Source organism: Diachasmimorpha longicaudata, chromosome 7 (genome assembly GCF_034640455.1).
Source record: "Diachasmimorpha longicaudata isolate KC_UGA_2023 chromosome 7, iyDiaLong2, whole genome shotgun sequence".
In the NCBI taxonomy this organism is placed as follows: domain Eukaryota; kingdom Metazoa; phylum Arthropoda; class Insecta; order Hymenoptera; family Braconidae; genus Diachasmimorpha; species Diachasmimorpha longicaudata.
Window position 1 is genome coordinate 4,613,270 of NC_087231.1, and position 18,620 is coordinate 4,631,889.

General features: G+C 40.5%; 1 protein-coding gene and 1 long non-coding RNA gene across 2 annotated transcripts in view; one reads left to right on the forward strand and one right to left on the reverse strand.

The window, feature by feature from the left end:
- Nucleotides 1-18,620, forward strand: part of LOC135164472 (zwei Ig domain protein zig-8-like) — a 99,209-nt gene that overhangs the window by 32,429 nt on the left and 48,160 nt on the right. The gene's annotated exons all lie outside the window — the stretch shown is intronic.
- Nucleotides 13,831-14,576, reverse strand: LOC135164391 (uncharacterized). The gene is made up of 3 exons (XR_010299284.1): nucleotides 14,468-14,576; nucleotides 14,222-14,345; nucleotides 13,831-14,010 (listed from the first exon to the last, which is right to left on the reverse strand). It is a non-coding gene; the product is annotated as an uncharacterized LOC135164391 (long non-coding RNA).

Consider the following 18,620-nt stretch of genomic DNA (forward strand, 5'->3'; position numbering starts at 1 on the left):
CGATATCGTGGAGGCGGTAGATTGAAGAGAATAAATCCAAGGACACATATATATTAAATAAAAATTAGACTTCGAATACATGAGGGATTCTCCAATTTTAGACAATGAATTACCTATCGTGAAATGTAAAGACTTCGCTTGTCATGACCAGAACTCTAGAATGTTTCATGTGTATCCATAGCTGTTGGGGGAAATTCTCTCGAAACCACTTTAGTTTAGTATCATGATACTGGGGGAACAAGAAGTATTTGACCGAATGGGGATGAAGCGCGTGAAATAACAAACGATATGGAAGGCCGAACTAAATCCGATGTGCCGGTAAGGGCCGATGGCTAGAGCAAATGCAAAACTATTGGTTACCTTACTCCCATCCGATGGTTTGCACAAGTCTATCGGATACACGCTGAGAATTTATAAATTGAGGTAAACTCGAAGGCCAATGTTGTCAGTGGTTTGTAGTCACGACTGTGCACTGCAAATTGACGATGCAAAACTACGGGGTATAATATTTGATGCGTATGCACACATAATTGTTAACGAAGGAGTGACGGTGAGTGGACTGGAGAAAAAAAGGGAGTGTTCCAATGACATAAAAACTTACTCAGTTTTTACGTTGCATCCGTACGAGTAATAATAATTCGGTCGAGTAACAGACAATGCAATTCTCCAATTATTTTCCGCCCACTGAAACTGAAAAGCCGTAAAATAATGAGGTTGTGAAATGTTGGATTCATTCTACTGTCTACCTGATTATCACAGGCAAAGTTCCATTATGATCTATTGCCTGAGGGGTAGAACTCCTAAACAACATGAGAAAGAAGTTTTTCATGCTCAACTTTATACACACTTTTTTTATAATCTCATTTATAATAACAACGATGTCTGCTATCAGGAGTGCGCCGAAAAACCCGGCACGTAAAATTATGAGAAAATGTGCTATGAAACCTGAAACATTATGATCATTTCCTAATAAATTCGGTCTCTTCAGTCCCATCATTCCTCTCGACCCGGATAATCTCAGAGAACTACAGTTGACAAACTCAGTAGATGTCTATCATCTCCCGAAATAATCACCGAATGAATAATAATCAGCGGGGAATGCAGGAGGACGCGGTGCATTTTAGTTAAATATTCGAGATCAAAATGTCGGAAACTTCACTGTTTTATCTAATGAGAATGGATTGCGATAAAATAGTGGTGATAAATGCCAAACTCCGCTCGGTGAGGAATAACGTGAAATATTCTGCATAATTTAGTTGTATTTTTCACCAGAGTGATATTGCATTTGATTTAAGAGTGACACAATTACGGAATTAAAATTTCACTGCGAATTCACCAACGCACCCGATTTTCCAATCGAAATATGAATATTCGGTGAAAAATCACGCTCAGCGTATCTCATTGTTTTCGACTATAAAGTTCGTAGTTGTTCATTGTTTTAACATAATTAATGAGCTTATTATGTGCAGATTTTTCCGGAGAACAACCGAATGAATATTTTTCATCGGCGCATTCAGCTACACGGAGAGGAAAATTCCATAACAATTACGTACCAGTTCTGTAATCTGTCAGTCAAAAGAATATTCGGTAAAAATTACCGAACAATCGCGAACTTTTTCAGGAAAGTTCGAGGAAAAGTCCAAAACGTACCAGACAAAGTATGAAACGTTCAGTGAAAAAATGCGTTACTGTTGCGTAATTTTTATGGAATACTGCGTTGACTGTCAGATTACGGAACTGACACGTAATTAAAAAAAAAATTTCTCTCTCTGTACCGCATAAAAAATCAAGTTATAGAGAAAGAAATGTATTACGAACTTTCAACTTTGTACAGCTGCCCAACGAAGGCCATTTCAACAGCTAAATCTGCATCAATAACTATTAGTCTAACATTTCGCTGATTATAAAGCGGTGTATCTCGTGATGTAGTGGTAGCGGGTGCTGCCGTGCGAAAAGCCTCCTTTGTAAAAGTGCGCCGGAAAGGAAAGAACTCGGCTAGTACAAGTAGTACATACGTGCAAGACTGAGTTGGCGATTTTCTCAGTATGAAGTGGGCACCGTTACACGAAGAAGTGCATATATTTGTGTCGGTTGATCCTTTGTTATTTTTACCATGCTCCAATAATCACGACAGCCGGGCAAGTACATTTCCTGTTACACGGACTGTGAATATACACTACTCCCTCTGGTGTAGGGGAGGAATGGAGGAGGGTGGAAGAGAAAAACTAGTCGTCTATAGCTTTATAAAGTATGCTCACTCGCTCAAAGCCGCGTCAAAGCACCAAGCTCAGCCGCGCCTCTCACAACAAGTCTAACTTTTTCTCGAATAGTGACATGCCACTTTCATCATTTTTTTCCAGTCTTTTTTCATTTTTTTTTGCCCACTTTTTCCTGCTACAGTTTCTCCACAAAAGTATTGTTCTCACGTTGGTAACTTCTGTAAAATTTTAAGCGTTTTGTATTAATTCCGGTTGATGATTTAATTCTCATTCACTCAGTTTCCAAATTTACTATTGTATACTTCCCTCATATTGTACTTGCAAAAACAGGGAATCAGTGAGTATTTCATTAGGGTCATTATTTATTCAACAATGCTTGTGATGGTTCCATTTGCGGGGTTATTAATCTCCAAAAGTTTTCACAATTTCACCTGAATTAAGTCACGTGAAAAATTTGCCTTTGGAATATCGCCCTGAAATGCTTGAAAGAATCTCCCAAACATCATCCTGAAGAGCTTTATGGTAATGAACAATATTTTCAGAAACCACAGTCTCTCAGGGAAAATTTTGGAAAACATTTTTTTAAATATTTCTAGAGATTTGTGAAGCAGTTTTCTAATTGAATTTCCGAATTCGGCAATCCCCCATTGTTCCATTTTGTTTCATTTTTATTCACGTCCCATTCTATCGGTTTTTTCAACCGAACAATCGATTCGAGCTTGCCGAGGGGGAAAACATGTTTGATTCATTAGCAGGCTTATATGTACCTAAAATGAAATATAGGATATGATTATGGAGGGCCGCAATTTAAATGCTATTCGTTAACGAAATTTCCTGTTACCTATATTTGCAATCCCATAGTGAAGCTAATCACACTTGGTTCACCAGGTATCACGAATAGTTAATGATTCTAGCCATAATTCATCTCGTTATATTCCTAAACTGGTGTTTAATCTTTGAGGGGCTTTCACTTTGGTATCAAAAATTTATGACTGAGTGTTAAGTCACCCAAAAACAGACCTAATTCCCACCCTTTTGCAGGGGGTGCTTTATTCTCCTCCTTCACCGGATAAATTACCTCAGTCAATGTGACATATTACCCGATCCCCCTCGCATAGGTAAATTTCTCTTGGTTGCATTAACTCACGAGCTCGTAAGAGGCATTTCGCGAGTCACATTATATTTTTTAAATTAAGGGGCTGAAAGCTCCCGCACGACAAAGTAAAATGTACCTCTCAAATGCTAAATTACCACTACCTCTTTCATGTTAGATATCCAGGTATTTCAATTATTCTTTCTCCAGCTAAATGTTTCTCTACTTTTATAGTTGACCATCGGAACTTCTATGTCGCTCCATTTGATCTTAAGTTTCAATATTGAAAAGTTAGAAAACACTTTTCTTCAAACCTACCCAGCAAGTTCGACTGTTCTCCCCCAATGGCGGAAGGAACGTGGCTTGTTCCATTCCTCCGATTTTATTGCTTCTGACGAAATAACATAACCCATGTTCCTCCCTTCATCTACGGAGAAAAATCGAACTTTACGGCGCAGTTATGAGGGAAAATATCCTGTGGACTTGGGAAGGAAAACAGGGCACTCCAACCCACATATTCATCGCTCTCGATCTCGCCTCGAGTGATAATTTACAAGTGGGCTAGAATGCCCTGGATTCAATATTTGGTGCATAATAAACTGTTCAAAATCTAAAAATATTAACGAATTTCCTCTCGAAAGAAGACCCTCCCGAGCGAATAATTACGTGAAAACCAATTACGTGCGATTCCCGTAAATAATTTATAATTATTATACATTCTTCAAGCCAACATATTTCGCTCGTCCACATTCAGAGGACTCAGCGGGAATGACTGAATGGACACCCCCAGTACTCGTACGAAAAAGAATGTTATTGACGATGGGGCGTATTCAAAGAGTCATCGATCTCTCGACCAGTGAAAATAGCACACGATGGACATTAGAGGCCAGTGACCGTGAGGAATTATGATCTCCGGCACGATCCACCTCCAGCTCAACCTCTCCAGCCTCTTGGCTATTTTATCTCGTCCTCTTGGTTCGCTTATCGCCACTGCTATCGGCCTCCAGGGCCCGTGACAGACAGCCTCTACTTCTTTCTTTATTTGTAGGTCATTCGGATGCTGTCACCAGGGTGACAGGGGATAGGTGACACGGTAACATTCTCACGTGCAATGAGAAGTGACGGAAATGTTGGCTTCAAAAATTTCAGCGTAAAAACTATCCATAAACTGGGTTATAAAACAGCTTAAAAGGACAAGGGGAAATAACAGTAGTTAAACTTGGCCGAGAGAGAGATAGAAAAATTAATGGTTGCCACTGTGTTTACCAAAATGGTCGCGTGCTTGAAGATAATTTTGGTGAGGTAAGCATTCTTGGAGGGCTGCGCGTTTTGTATACATGAAAACAAATGCCGACAGAGCACTTACCCACCTAAAGTAATGTCGTCAAAGAAAAAAGTTTTATATCTTGGCTGTTGTGGAGGACAGTGAGGGGTTAGGGGGGGGGGCTGCAGGCAACTTTATGGGTGGTTAAAATTACACGTGACAAAATTGTTAATGTTTATCTGCACCGGTGAGTTTTAGTCATAAAATATTGATGAATTTATGGTTGAGAAAATTATGCCCTGAATTTTATGAGCTGAATCTTACGAGTCGTTTCGCCGGCCTGTGGGCGGATGGTCATTGAATTTAGTGAAGTGGTTTTGATTTATTAGAATTTGGTGAATCAAAGTAATTCTGGGGGTCCAGAGAGTGAAACGAATGTGTTGGGTTTGTAACCGCAGTCGGTTGAAAGAATTCAGAAGATCCGTCACTCATTCCAATCGCTCGGGGATGGAGTGTAACTGATAGATTTCATTGAAATACACATTGGTTATGAAAAAGTTTATTCGTGTTCATTTTGTTGGGTAGGAAAATTGAATCGAAAATTTTTCCCGACGCAACGCTTCCAACGTATGAATTTAGAGAAACTTTTTTTATGGTGTGTAAAAGGATTTCATTGCAGTAGGCTTATGGCAATGGAATAGTTCGTTGTGGTGTTGAGAGGGTAGTTTAAAACGCATAAATGGTGGAAGGATCAGTTGAAAAATAAAACTGATGAGCTGTTGTGTTGTCACGATACCTAAAGCTGTCAGTGGGCTCGTAATTTTTCAGACGAGTAGACCCCTCCTCTCTGATTCTCACGATATGTGAACCACCCCTGTATAATGATCGTGGCCATATATCACATTTTGGGAATATATTTTAGAACTCTCGTCTTCGGAACTAGAACAGGAGAATATCAGGCAGTAATTGCTTGCTTTTCGATTTATCTTCACCCTCTTGTTCCCTTAATGGGAATTTAAAGAAAAGCAGGAGAATATTGGAGAGAATTTGATGGCAGCTGTCATGCAGTTTTATTCCAAGGCTACTTGAGAAACAGAATGTTTTCTGAGATTCTCTACGTGGAGAGATTTTTTTTCTGGTGTATTATAAATTTCATATTTCTGTTCCAACAATGCTTATGCAATTGAATAAAATTTTAGAGAAATTGATAAATTTTATACACCGTAATCAGGCAGTAATTTTCGAGCACGTACAATTGTTGATTGCTCACACTGAACATTCTGCAATGTATCAATATGTCGAAGCTGTAAAAAAAAATCAAGGGCTGATCATTGGCAGCACTTGCTCCCGGTCAGCCCGGATTGAAACGGGTGTGACCCATTAAAGGTCGCACTAATAACCCGCCGATCAATACCCGGTCTCTTTTATTGACGAATTCACTGACAGAAAAATTACGGAATTGTCAAGCATATTCATTTGCGCTTAAATTTCAGAATAATTTGGCTTCATCGAATTCCAATAAATTCTCATGTGTCAACACACATCATGAATACATTGCACGTTAAAACATTCATATTTCACAACGAAATCGCGACAACAAATAGAGAAATGATCGTACTCACACCGTAGACTGAATTTGATCGGCCTCACCGTGTAATACTTCATACTTCAATACTTCATTTTGAAGAGAGGAAAAAACTGGTGCTCTTTTAGATTTTGCTCTATAAAAAAATTGATAAAATTTTTACTGGCACCAATCGAAACTGGCAGCGAAGCCCGCTCCAATACGCTCATGAAAGAGTGATGAACCGTCAAAGAGTCATAAAATCTCGACACGTGATTTTTGGGATTCTTACAGTATCTTCTCCCTGAGAATCACGAAGTTAAAGGAAAACCTGATTTGCCAACTGCCGGGGGCACACTCGGGAAGAATATTATCCTCTTCCTCCCTGAGTATCATCATCCCCATGTTCTTCAAAATTGCACTCCAGAGTTTACTCTCAGTAATGAACAACTTGGAGAGCAGGTCCGACTTTGCTTATTCGATTATCGAGTTTCATTGTCTACACAGTATGTTAGTATTCACTGTTAAATGCTCCAATTGTAGGCGAAGTGTAAGTTTTAATGGTATTCGGTGTTTGATGAAATACACAAAAATAGTTTGAGACCCCGTAATCACTCGAGGTGAGTTTTTTGCGAACCTAATCCTTTACATAAAAAAACCTGCCAATATACTTCGCCTAGTTTAAACTTTGACTTCGAGGTGAATTGGAAGTAAAAAATTGAATTAAATCTGTTATCACTCTAACGATAGCGCCGCGCTCCAATGTAGAACCTTTCATGCACTTTAATTTCCAACCGAAAATGCTGTAGATTCTTTGCAAACATTGAATATACCCACTTTGAGTGAAATTCTCTCTCTAATCCTGCTGAATGTCACTCCAAGAAATATTCAAGAATATCCAAGCACTCTGTGAATCGCAACGCGACTAGATTTTTCCATAAAAAAAATTGAAAACACGAATAAAAAAAAACCAAAATGCAGAACGATATGTCGAGTACTGGGTGGAAAACGTCAAGTGTATATCCTAGCGAGTATTTCCGCGAGAGATTAATCTCAGTACCTACCATATTACCCCCTCCGAGAAAAAAACTTCTCGAGTCTCTCTCACGCAACGTCGCTTCGCATAATAAGCACAGCTACACTCCAAGACCCTCTGACTTGTCCTTTTACGATGTCCGTATTTCTTCTCTCTCCCCAAAATTTTCCCACTGCAGAATAGACTCCTCTGCATTTCTACAGATCCACTCTGGTTTTTTACATCTCTCCTATTCCTTGTTATCCCTTTGCCTCGCTCTTCTTCATTTTATCTTCATCTCGTACATGCACGCAAATTTGGCGCTGGAAAAAGGGAAAATAAAAGATCCACACACTGTTTCTGCTATTTCATAGCCTCTATAAATTCACCGATGCACAGAATGTGCATCATCGATCATTATTTCACGTTTTCGTTTCCCGCCGAGAAGTAGAATAATCAAAAGGGGGAGAAATATTCAACAAAAATCACACATATCTTCACAGTGAGAATTTTTTGATAAAAATTACCCTATCAATCTGGAAAACTACGTCATGAGTCATCGTTACCTCAGTTTTATCCCAACACTAAGTAATGATCTATCTATGATAGTCAATTTTTTTTTAGTTTAGAGAAATTATAGCGTGATAAAAGTAAAAGCTATCAGCCGCTCTAGAATTTTGGGTGTTATCTGCATAAAAAAATTTCAACTTATAATAATATTTTGTTACATATTGAACATTAATTTAATTTATTAAATTTGAGGATTGAAATGAGGGAACGATGACTCATGATACACATTTATACTAAAATTTTATTGAATGCTATTCTCCGCAAAAAAATAAGGCATCGAAGTACGAAGATGGAAATTGAAATAAAACAATTGATCACTCTGTGTATCAATCCCATTGGAAACTCTTGCCATGACATGTCCAATTTGCCTGCCAATTAATATTAACCCCCTAACTGGAGTAATAACGATGGACAGCCGACGAGCGTTGCAAGCGTTTTTCCCCCGTCAATTATCACATGAAGGTACTGTCCAAAAATTCCCATCACGATTTGTTACAGTTGTGAAAACAAGCTACGAGTTGTGAATCAGTAATCCGTCCCGATTTCCAATATTTTCGTCCATTATTGAATAGGGGAGGGATGAGTGAAAAAAAAATCGAGGCATCACCACAGATTTTTATTTTCCCCCGCAGTGGAACGCAAACGCCGAGAATTACGGAAAATAACGATGGAAAAAGAGGTAAACGTGCAATGGACCAAAATCAAACATATTTTTCATTTTTTTTTTCATCGAAATAGTTGCTGTCGCAACGTTGACATTGTCATACCACGGTGCCATATCCGGAACAGACGATTCTCGTCCTCGTGTTACAGTAACCGCGACGTACATGAGGTATTCCCGACCATTCGAAGTAGATAGACATTCGAGGGCGGACGGAAGTCGTACATGTTCCAACCACTATGGTGGATATCCCAAGCTCCCTCGTCTGTTGAGTTCAACATGCAGAAATTTCATGGAATACGGACGATGGTTGGAGCACTGCCGTTTGCAAAGGTGTTCTCTGGAGCATAGACCGCTTCTGGAATTGTTGTATGCTGATATATGACAAAATGGTGCTGAACTCCTGGAGATTGAACAATCGACGAAATTTTGCATGAATTTTCCTCCCCTGGCTTTTGTTGAAATTACCACTGCTGCACAATGGCGACTAGGACACCATCACTTCCGGCGAGTTTTAATTGAATTCTCGAGATGGTATTTTCATGATTATCAATTCATTAAAATTGCCGGAGAAGTGAGAAATTGTGGCAGCGTAGATTTACTAAAGAACATTTTCTTCATCTGTCCTAAAGTATTCAAGCATTGTATTCCCCGTCAGGAAATAACCGTGACACTTGACAACAGAGAAATGCGAAACATTTGAGAATAAATTGTTCCGAAAATACGAGCCTTGATACACCGTTACAAACACTTCAATTTGAAAATGAATGTCACCAGAAATAGCTGGGGAAAATACCTTGAAAATATTCCCGAGAAATGATGTTAAAAGAAGGGAGGGAGGGAAAGACTGGGAAAAGGGCGAGGTAAAGTACCAAACGTTGTGCTCTTTAGATCCCTGAAACAGATGGGTTGAGTGCCGGAGGTCTTAGCGGTCGTCCACGTTAAATGTTTGAATCCCCGACATGGGATGGGACGCGCTCACTGGAGCATCATGAAATTACTGGAAAGGGTGGAGAGCAATGAATATTCCCTCAGAGTACTGCCATCTCTCTTCACCGCTGTAATGTTGGAATATGACGAGTGGGTGAATGAAGAAAAGCCAGGGGTATCCCTCATTTCGCCCAGGGGAGAACCAAGAATTCGTCATCTCACCGGTTCTGTGCAGAAAACAGCTCGAGGGAAGAGAAAAATGAGACATATCAAAGGGAAACGACTAATGCGGATATATTTGGGAAGAAAAAAAAAATGTTCCGTGGTTACCATGTGCTTTTGAATTCGACAATATGACATTTTCATTTTTTTCACTTCCTCCCCTACCCCTCCCACGCCTTTTATTTCCATTGGTAACACAGGGAGAAATGCCCCCGATATTTCACTGTACGACTGTTGGATGCGGTCGCTCTACCACATAACGCAATGGGCGTTATTCATATATTCACTGACCTATATTTATAATCCACCGGGAAAAATTTCTAGGGTCACAGAGATGGAGGGTTGCGCCATGGCAGGGCAAAGGGGACGACAAGCGGGTGGATGAGGGGGTGGTATTGCCGGTTGGATGTAAATAGTCAGCAGGCATTTCGCTCTTGAGACTTAAGGGGACAGAAGAACAGCGCGAAGAAAGAAAGGTACAAAACAGCTAAAAATAAAGAGTGAGGGTTATAACCAAGTACCCATGGAGATGAAGTAGTGTGGGTGGGACGTCAACACAGTGTGTTTGCTGGTTCAGCACGATCAGGGGGGATGGTAACAGCTCCTCGAGCTCTCATCGATACTGGCATAGTTGCTGGCGTGGGGTTGATCAAGCGTTTTGTACACGGCGTGAGGAAGTGGGAGGGATGCGCCAGTGCAGACGAGAAGATACCTCGAATATCCGGGCTTAACGAGACGGTCTGGTGAGAAGTGGTGCAACGAAAGGGACAGACTGAAGAAGAAAAAGCGAGTAAAATGAGAATAATGATAGAGTGACTCTAGTACTGAAGGTAATGAGTGAGAATTAGGGGCGGGTATGTGGAAGAGAAGGTTGCAAAGGGAAAAAATCATTTGCCAGATATTCATTTAGTCGAGAGACTAAACACTTATTTTCGTAAAGCGGTAGTGCTTTGGAGAAGTCATTTCCTGGTGTTGTGATAATTGTATTGCTGTCGAGATGGCACCACTTCTCTGATGCTAGTTTTTTTTTCTCCATTTCATTATGTCTTTTGAAGCCATATGAGTGAATTATATATTTGTAGGGTTGTCAAAGTTAAATCATTATCTGGTTTAAGCACTTCGTGGATGAATGGACACTTGGAAAAATTAATTTTCTCCCTTCAGCACGGCAAACAAGGTGATTGTAGCTGTGAGATATCTGAATGACTTCCGGCAATGGACGCGAGTGACGAAGCAATTCCATAGAAATTCCAAGCACTGCCAAACTATTGGAACTCGCATAACATGTCTGTTATACCGATATAACTGGAATACGTGAATGTGTACACCCAATGATAGTGACATTGCAACGTTGAATAGAACAGCCGGTGATTCAGCTCATGCGAAATATTATTTCGAACAAAAGACAGAAGAGAGTGGGTATGAGGGCGGTGGAAGGGTGACAATCACGTATAATTTGTATCGTGATATTGCGTGAGGTGTTGGATACGTTGTGGTGGATACTGGGAGACTAATCACTTTCAGCTGAAGCAGTTGGACAGACGTGTCCCAGTACGATCGCCCAGCGTCCTGTCACACCCCAAGAGATAGTTTTAGGATGTGGGCAAGAGATGGTGATCGCATCCCCTCTTTGTTACAGCAGAGTCAGGAATTTCGACGGCACTCTTGATCGACGGCTTGACCCAGCAACCACTATCGCACCATACAGTGGCATCACCAGGGCTTCCTCCCTCCCGTTTCATCCCCTTCCACTTTCCCCCCCAACGCTAACATACACTACCATTACGGCCGTCCCTACATTCTATCCCCTGCAGCCAATTTCATCCCAGGGTTTAAATTTAGTTCCATCGAACAATGTGCGTATATACCATTAGATCCTTCTCATGGTGTGTCACGTGCATGCGCGATTATTCATAAGAGAAAAGTTGTTAAAATAATTATCATTTGAGGGCTAATGAATCTGATATTGATTAAACATATTTTTGCGCTATAAAAATGAACTCAAAATGCTCCAAATTGTCCATTATTTTCATTAATTTTTTATTCATTGCCACGGATGATGGGTTTCCGAATTGAAATTTTGTTAATCTAACAATGCTGGCAAAACATTATGATATATGGGATGGGGGAACGATATAGGCTCTTTGAACATCTCATTTGTAGGGGATATAAATTAAACACGCCGAGGCATCTACCGTTGACGCGGCGATACACTCAGCCATACACCTACCGTGCTATAGCTGCACCTAACAAGAGATATTTTCCGAGGATTTCGAGAAGGGGAGCGTCGTCTCAGTGTTCCGAAGTCATAATTACAATTTATTACCACGTAAAAGGCAGCACGAAAGAAGAGGGCGGAGGAGGAAATACAATGAGCGAGTGGATGAGTGGTGGCGAGAGAAGGGCCACGAGATGTTGAGATAAGAAAATTCACCCTGGCGCATACTCATGTAGCGGAATCCACTCACAGCATCAATACATCACAGCTGAACGAGGAAGCTTGATATACGTTGGGTGGAGTGGGGGAAAAAATATTGCCGAGGATGAGAAAACAATAAAGATAATCTGAAGCACTTGTGCAATGTCTGAAAATTGAACACAATTTTCAATGTTTACATGGATTGTTCTCACTTGGTGTCTCCTTATTTACCCTTACCTTGTTCATTACTCATCTACGAGGAAGCAAAGCCAAGGGCCAGGGAGGAATGAGGGCTTGGTTGTTGGTGGGTAGAAACGATGCGAAATCCTTTGAACGTTGATAACTTTAGCCTCCTCCTGCCGCACCCCTCGGTCCACCCCACCCTTTTTTCCCTCCTCATTCCCTAGCGTGCGCGTAGAAAGTGAGTTATGAAGGCCTGAGGGGAAACTCAGAACTCGAGTTGCTTTCCGGTGTTACGGAGCACTGTAAAAGAGGAAGTAATAGGTTCGCGTTGCAAGTGCACGTTGAATCTCTATACATATATAGGTTTGAGGCCTTGGGATGCCAACGGGACAACCCCTCCACCGCACTATGGTCCCTGGTCAATGGTGAACGAAGAAGGACAGTGAAAGGGAGCGACGGGGATGAAGGAGAGAGAGGAACCGGTACCATTCATTGGCATCGATTCCGACTGGAGCAAATGGAAAATTGGATCGTTTCTTTTAACGCGATAAGCGGTGCCCCGTGGCGAATACCATTTGTTTCGAGTCTATTGGACAAGCGGATTCACTCTAGGTTATCCCTTTTTCTCCTGTTACTATTTTACCATTCGTATTCGACGATATCTCTCTTCCACCCTCACTTTTCCACAATCGCTTTGTCTCAATTTACCCATACGAATGGAAATATACATCAAAGTGAATTTTTAACATTTGATTTAAAGCCCAGTTTGCTCAATTGTGTGGAATACAGTGTCGGAGCTTTTAAAAATTCAACAGTACGAATTATCTTGGTATTCAGGGTGATAATTGCGCGAACCTAATCTTCAGTATCAACGATTATGTTTCGTCAGGATGGAACAAAAGGACTAATTTACTGGTATAATGACGCTGTAATTTGCTATCGGATTCATTGGCGCTGGGAGCGAGGTGATAACGAGTAGTGGAAAAAAACGGGGGGAAATTTCTTTCGTCAACTCGACTTGCTCGTAATTAACTGAGCTTTTTGTCAAATCAAGGAGACATCGAGTCTAAACGGTTTCAGGGGACTGCTCTGTTTCACTTGTTATGCGGTTGCAGACCGGGTGGTGGTTGAAAATACCCGTTGAAACGGTCGAGCCAACTTGGGACACAGCAAGAAGGACAACTCCAAGAAGAACGACGGAAGAGAGACCATAGATGGGGGAGGGGAATGGTGCAGTGGAGCCGGCGGATGCTTCCGAGTGCTATAACCTCGTATTTCAGAGACGACTCTCGAGAGATTCCGCATGTAAATTGCACATCTTGGAGCATGCTAGCATATTTCGCGAGACCGGCTAGCTCCGTTTGAATATTTCCCTCCCCGTACGCTGTGCTGGACAAACCTACAATTGTAGAGCGCTGGGAAACCCCTTATTTCTTCTCCTCATGTTGTAACATATGGGAAACAATAGAATGTCGCGCCAAATATATTTTCCTTAGGTATTGCTATGTATTTGGGATATTGTGCAACTCGGTTATATGCCGTTAGGGGTTTGTCCAATCGGCTGGAAGATGCAATGGTCGTCCCGGAGGTTTTTTTTTATTGCGGGTCTCTCATTTAGGGGAGAATTGTGTACAGTGGAATGAGCGGCAATGAAAGACATTGATGAGGTTGTGATGGACGAAAGAAAGTTGAAAATTGAGATTCAAGATTTAGAATTATGGAACTTTGGGAATTATTACTCACCCAGGGATTCCAATGGTATTGTAGATATGAGACATGGAAACTGTAAACTTTCAGGAGAATGTTTAACTCTTCTCGTTGCATTGCATTTCAGAAATTGAACTTAAACGCAAGTACATCCAGCAAACTTCTGAAAATCCAAGATTAAATATAATTCATGATATGCCCTCGAATTTCCATGTTTTGAGAAATTTATCCTGTTTCTATTAGAATGTACGGAGTAGTTGTTCCTGCTGAATGTATTTAAAAAACGCCAAAGCTCGTTATGAGGAAAAAAAATTACTGAGAACAACGAAGAAATCTTAAAATGTAAGGAGAGTATTAGCAGCATTGGTAATTACCCATAAAATATCTAAACTCTCTGCCTAGATGGATTTCCCTTTATTCATCCGAGAATTGCAAAGTACTGAAGTTTCTGGGGTGACTGAATTATTACTTGAATAATTATAAGAAACTTCAGAGAACCTGTAATTAAATACAATTTATACTCGGTCGTTTAATTATTTCAGCAACTTTTTCCCGGAAATTGGTATCAAAATTCACCACCACCAGAGATAACCTCCTTTATATTATCCACCAACTATTACCTTGATTCAGCGAGCTCAGATTTTTTTTTATCAACACTTATCCCATAGTTGAAACTGGGTCAAACAAACTTCCCACGCCATCCTCACGTTTTTACCCAGTGACCGGCAGTGCCCCACCGATTTTGGAAACCTCAAGGCCAGATATGAATATTGAAATTCTCATTATTCGCCGGTCGTTTTCCCAGCAGCGACTCTACCATCCCTTGAACATATCGAAGGAGGAAAGACAGAGATAGGTTTTGGAGTGAATAGAGAATGCTGGTGGATATAATTTAAAGTTTCTCAACTAGTTGTGCTTGATTATAAATGTATTCTCATCCGTTAGACATTCAGCAAAGTACCTCATAACTGGACGCCCGAGTCGAGTATCCATCCCGCAATGGTGAGAATGATTCATGAATTTTTACTGAATCCCCTGGAAATTTTCACCGTCATAGAGAGCTAATGCGCATCGTGAGAACCATTTGCACATTTTACCAACTCTGTATTCTGCCTACCTTCTGATAATTTCAGTTTACAGTTCTTCACTTTTGAATGTGTTTGTCCGGTAAAAATAGTTCAAAAAGAGCGAGTAAATTTATTATTGGCCACCGACGATAAACGACTGACCCCCTCCTCACCCCGTTTGCATTGAAAACTTTGTAATTATCCACTTCTCCACGAGCGTGAAAACTCATCCACTCACCTCCCATTCCAGTGAATATAAACTGGATCATTTTTGTTGAGAAAGTTTATGAAACATTTCCATTTGGAGAACTAAATTTAATCCATCTTAGTTTCATTAAATCATGAATGCGTTATTCACTAAAGCTGCTCTGTACAAGAGAACGCTAAGGGGATAATAAAAAAATCAACAATGTTCAGTCACAGTGAACAATTAATCTCGCGAATATTTCTCTCATCTCAATACAGTACAATAGCTACCGAAATATTTTTCCATTCAGTTTCAAACATTAAACAACTGTACATAAATGTCTCCGTACGAAGAAAAGTCGTACATATTTTCTGAGAATGTAAACAGTATATCATTTCAACTCGCTTCGTCACCGCAATATTTTATGCCATGCATTCGGCCATCTGGAAAATTGGAATACAACAGCGATATCGTGCACGGTATGCCAATAACTCCTACAACTGTCGTTCCATAAAAGGAATCGAAATTTCGAAAAAAAAAAGACAGATAGGGCACTGAATAAAATAAAAAAAATACCGACAGCATAAACAAACTGGAGAGCCAGTGTAGGACAGCTAGAGGACACTCAAAAAAAAAGCTAAATCCAACATCAGCAGACTGAAAAAAAAACCTAGAGGGATATGTGAAACAAAATAAACAATTCGTACGCTCCAGGCGTTTCCTCTTCGATCCCAAAAAGATTGAATAATAAATAGTGGAGCTGTCGTCCAGCAGACGCTTTATCATCATCGAAGTGGACAATCAGTTGAACCGATCACAACAAATGAACATGAATATTGACGTTAACACGGGCCTATCGCTGACGAAACTGGAACGACCAACTTTTTCGGGAGGACAATGCGACCGGGTGATGGGCGAAATCCAGAGAGAAAGGGGCGCAATACATTCCACCTTTACATGGCCAAACACCACTGGAGAATTCCACAGGTGTGGGAAAACTCCATCGAGATTTTCGGTGTTCATGGATTATTGATGCTAACAGAGTGTTTACTGGAGCAAAAACTCGCATTTCTAATTAAAGTTTAATTATTTATTCTTGAGGACAATGAATTTTTTTATAGGGCACATGATATTGAGTGAACACGTAATAAAAGAATAAACTTTTATTGAAAAGAATGGCTATGAATGAAAATATGATTAGTCGAGAAGAAATACGATTGAGCCAGAATTGATTGAGAATATTTGAGCTTTGACTTCGGACTTGATGAGTTTTGGTCGTCAATTTTTACGTGAATAACTTCAAAATTGATTGAGTACGTTTCTGCATATCTTGCTCCTTTCTGCTCTACATTCTAAAATTATAAAAAACTTTCACAACGTACACAACAAAATTCATTTTGAATTCAACGTAATAAAAATGTTTACATCTTCATTCTTTGGCATACAATACCCTTCGGTTATGTACATTGGCAGCACGAACCCCACTGCTACTGTTATCGAGAAAAACAAGGGTTTTTTTAGGATTCAATATCATGTGGAAAAGTAGCTCCATTTTCCTGCGAAGGGTATTTTTTATACCTTTTTAATTTAGCATGGAATGCAGGGAAAATCATGAAGACCCGTGTCGTCCATCTGCGTTGTGTCCATTATAAACTTGGCATTTGACATGACCGAAGTATCTCAGCATTTCACCATGTCTCCTGCGCCCTCACTTATTTCCACCCTCCGTGTTTCAAAGAGGGTCATGTGAGAAGCAACCCATTTGCCACTGAGACCTGTGGGGCCAGATGATTTACGAAGTGCAAATGGATACGAAAGAAAAGTATCACGTACAAACTTGAATCTCCGTTTACAATGTCCCACATGACCATTTTGACCTGTCACTCTGTCTCATTGGTTAGCAAACACCAGTAGGTGATTGATCGTGCTGATAGTGACTTGAATTTTTCTTCCTCAGTACAGCAAACAGCCAACGGCAGATATCAAAGCTAAAGTAGTTTTGTTTATTTCCTCAGATGCTCCAATAGCCCAAGTAATTGCAGCATTCCCAGATTAAAAGCCATCCGGTGCTCTTTGTCCCTCAACCCAGTGTGCTCACCTCAAAGTCCTCAATCCAATATCGATTGTACTTACTCTCGTCTATTGACGATCAGTAAACGATTCTTCTGATTGATTTTTGCCATGTTGTTCCACAGTCTCAGCCACCAGTCGAACATTTACTGTATTTCGCCACCACGTATACCACGGTACAAGTTGTTCCTACAAGTTGCAAGTGAGAAAGGGGGAAAATAGAGAAATCGATTACAAAAAGAACTGACGATTACGAACTCCGTCGGATGGACTCAATAGTCAATAATGTGGGTAGAAGGTGGCCTTCAAGATGGCTTTTACCCGTTGTTTAATGAAGGAAACGTGACGACTAAAGGCACCAACTTTTGTAATTACACCGAACATCAGTGGGAGCTTGAGGATGAAAAGGAAATTTACGACTGGACATTATTGATTTTAATAACAAGGTCCTTAAAGTCGGTGATTTTTTTTCCCAGTCTATAATTATCAGAAGTGATAATATCTGTCCCCTGGGATGGAAGGATTTATTGAATCAGCGCTGTAATCAGCTCCACATCTCCTTCCATGATGCGCATCCTAGATATATTTCCTATTCATTGAATCTAAGTGAATGAAACCACAAAAAATGAGAGAAAAGATGTTAACAGAGGCAGAAATATCGAAAGTTTTGGCAACACGATCGATATCGTCGTGGAGTAGTAGGTTGAAAACACAAGGAACTTGTCATGACTCTATTAAGCCCCCTCACCCCCAAGCACCCCCACCCTCCTGTGTCCCCTAGAGCAGATTTACCGCCTTCCGCATACCCCTCATTGTCCTCGGACCGAAATCCTCTCACTAGTTCTGGATTTTTTGTACCCTCTTGCTATCCCACTGGGATCAAGTTCTAGACCATTCCCTCAACAAAAAAGAGCTGTTTGTTCCGGCAAGCGTAGCTCAATCGCACCAGAGAATTCAGCCCCTAGTTTTATGGAGGAGGGAAGGTGTGTCAGCTGACTCCTGAAGGCATCTTCATTCTGTCTTGTCCTCATCTAGGTCAAGACAGGGGAACGAGAGAGTTAGACCGCGACGACATTCATGCAAGGAATATGAAGACCCCGAGGGAGAGTTCATACTGAAGAGTAACGGAGCACGAAGACGTAGAAGTGGATAACAAGCCAGAAAAAAAAACACCAAGAACTCTCGGCAAGCCTTATATATTATATAGTCTCTCGCCGATATTTTTCTCCCTCTAAAATTCTCAGTGGTAAACTGAGTCTCATCGTATCACCATTCCTGCCACTCAATTTGATTGATAATAATTTTTTTCTTCCTGTTATTAATCTATGGTAAACCTCTTGATAGTTGACATTAATGATTTACCTTTCCAAGTAGATAGACGGTAATGCAATATCCGAGTACCACAATGATAAGAAATAACGTAATAGCACTGCGTGTCCACAGTCTAGG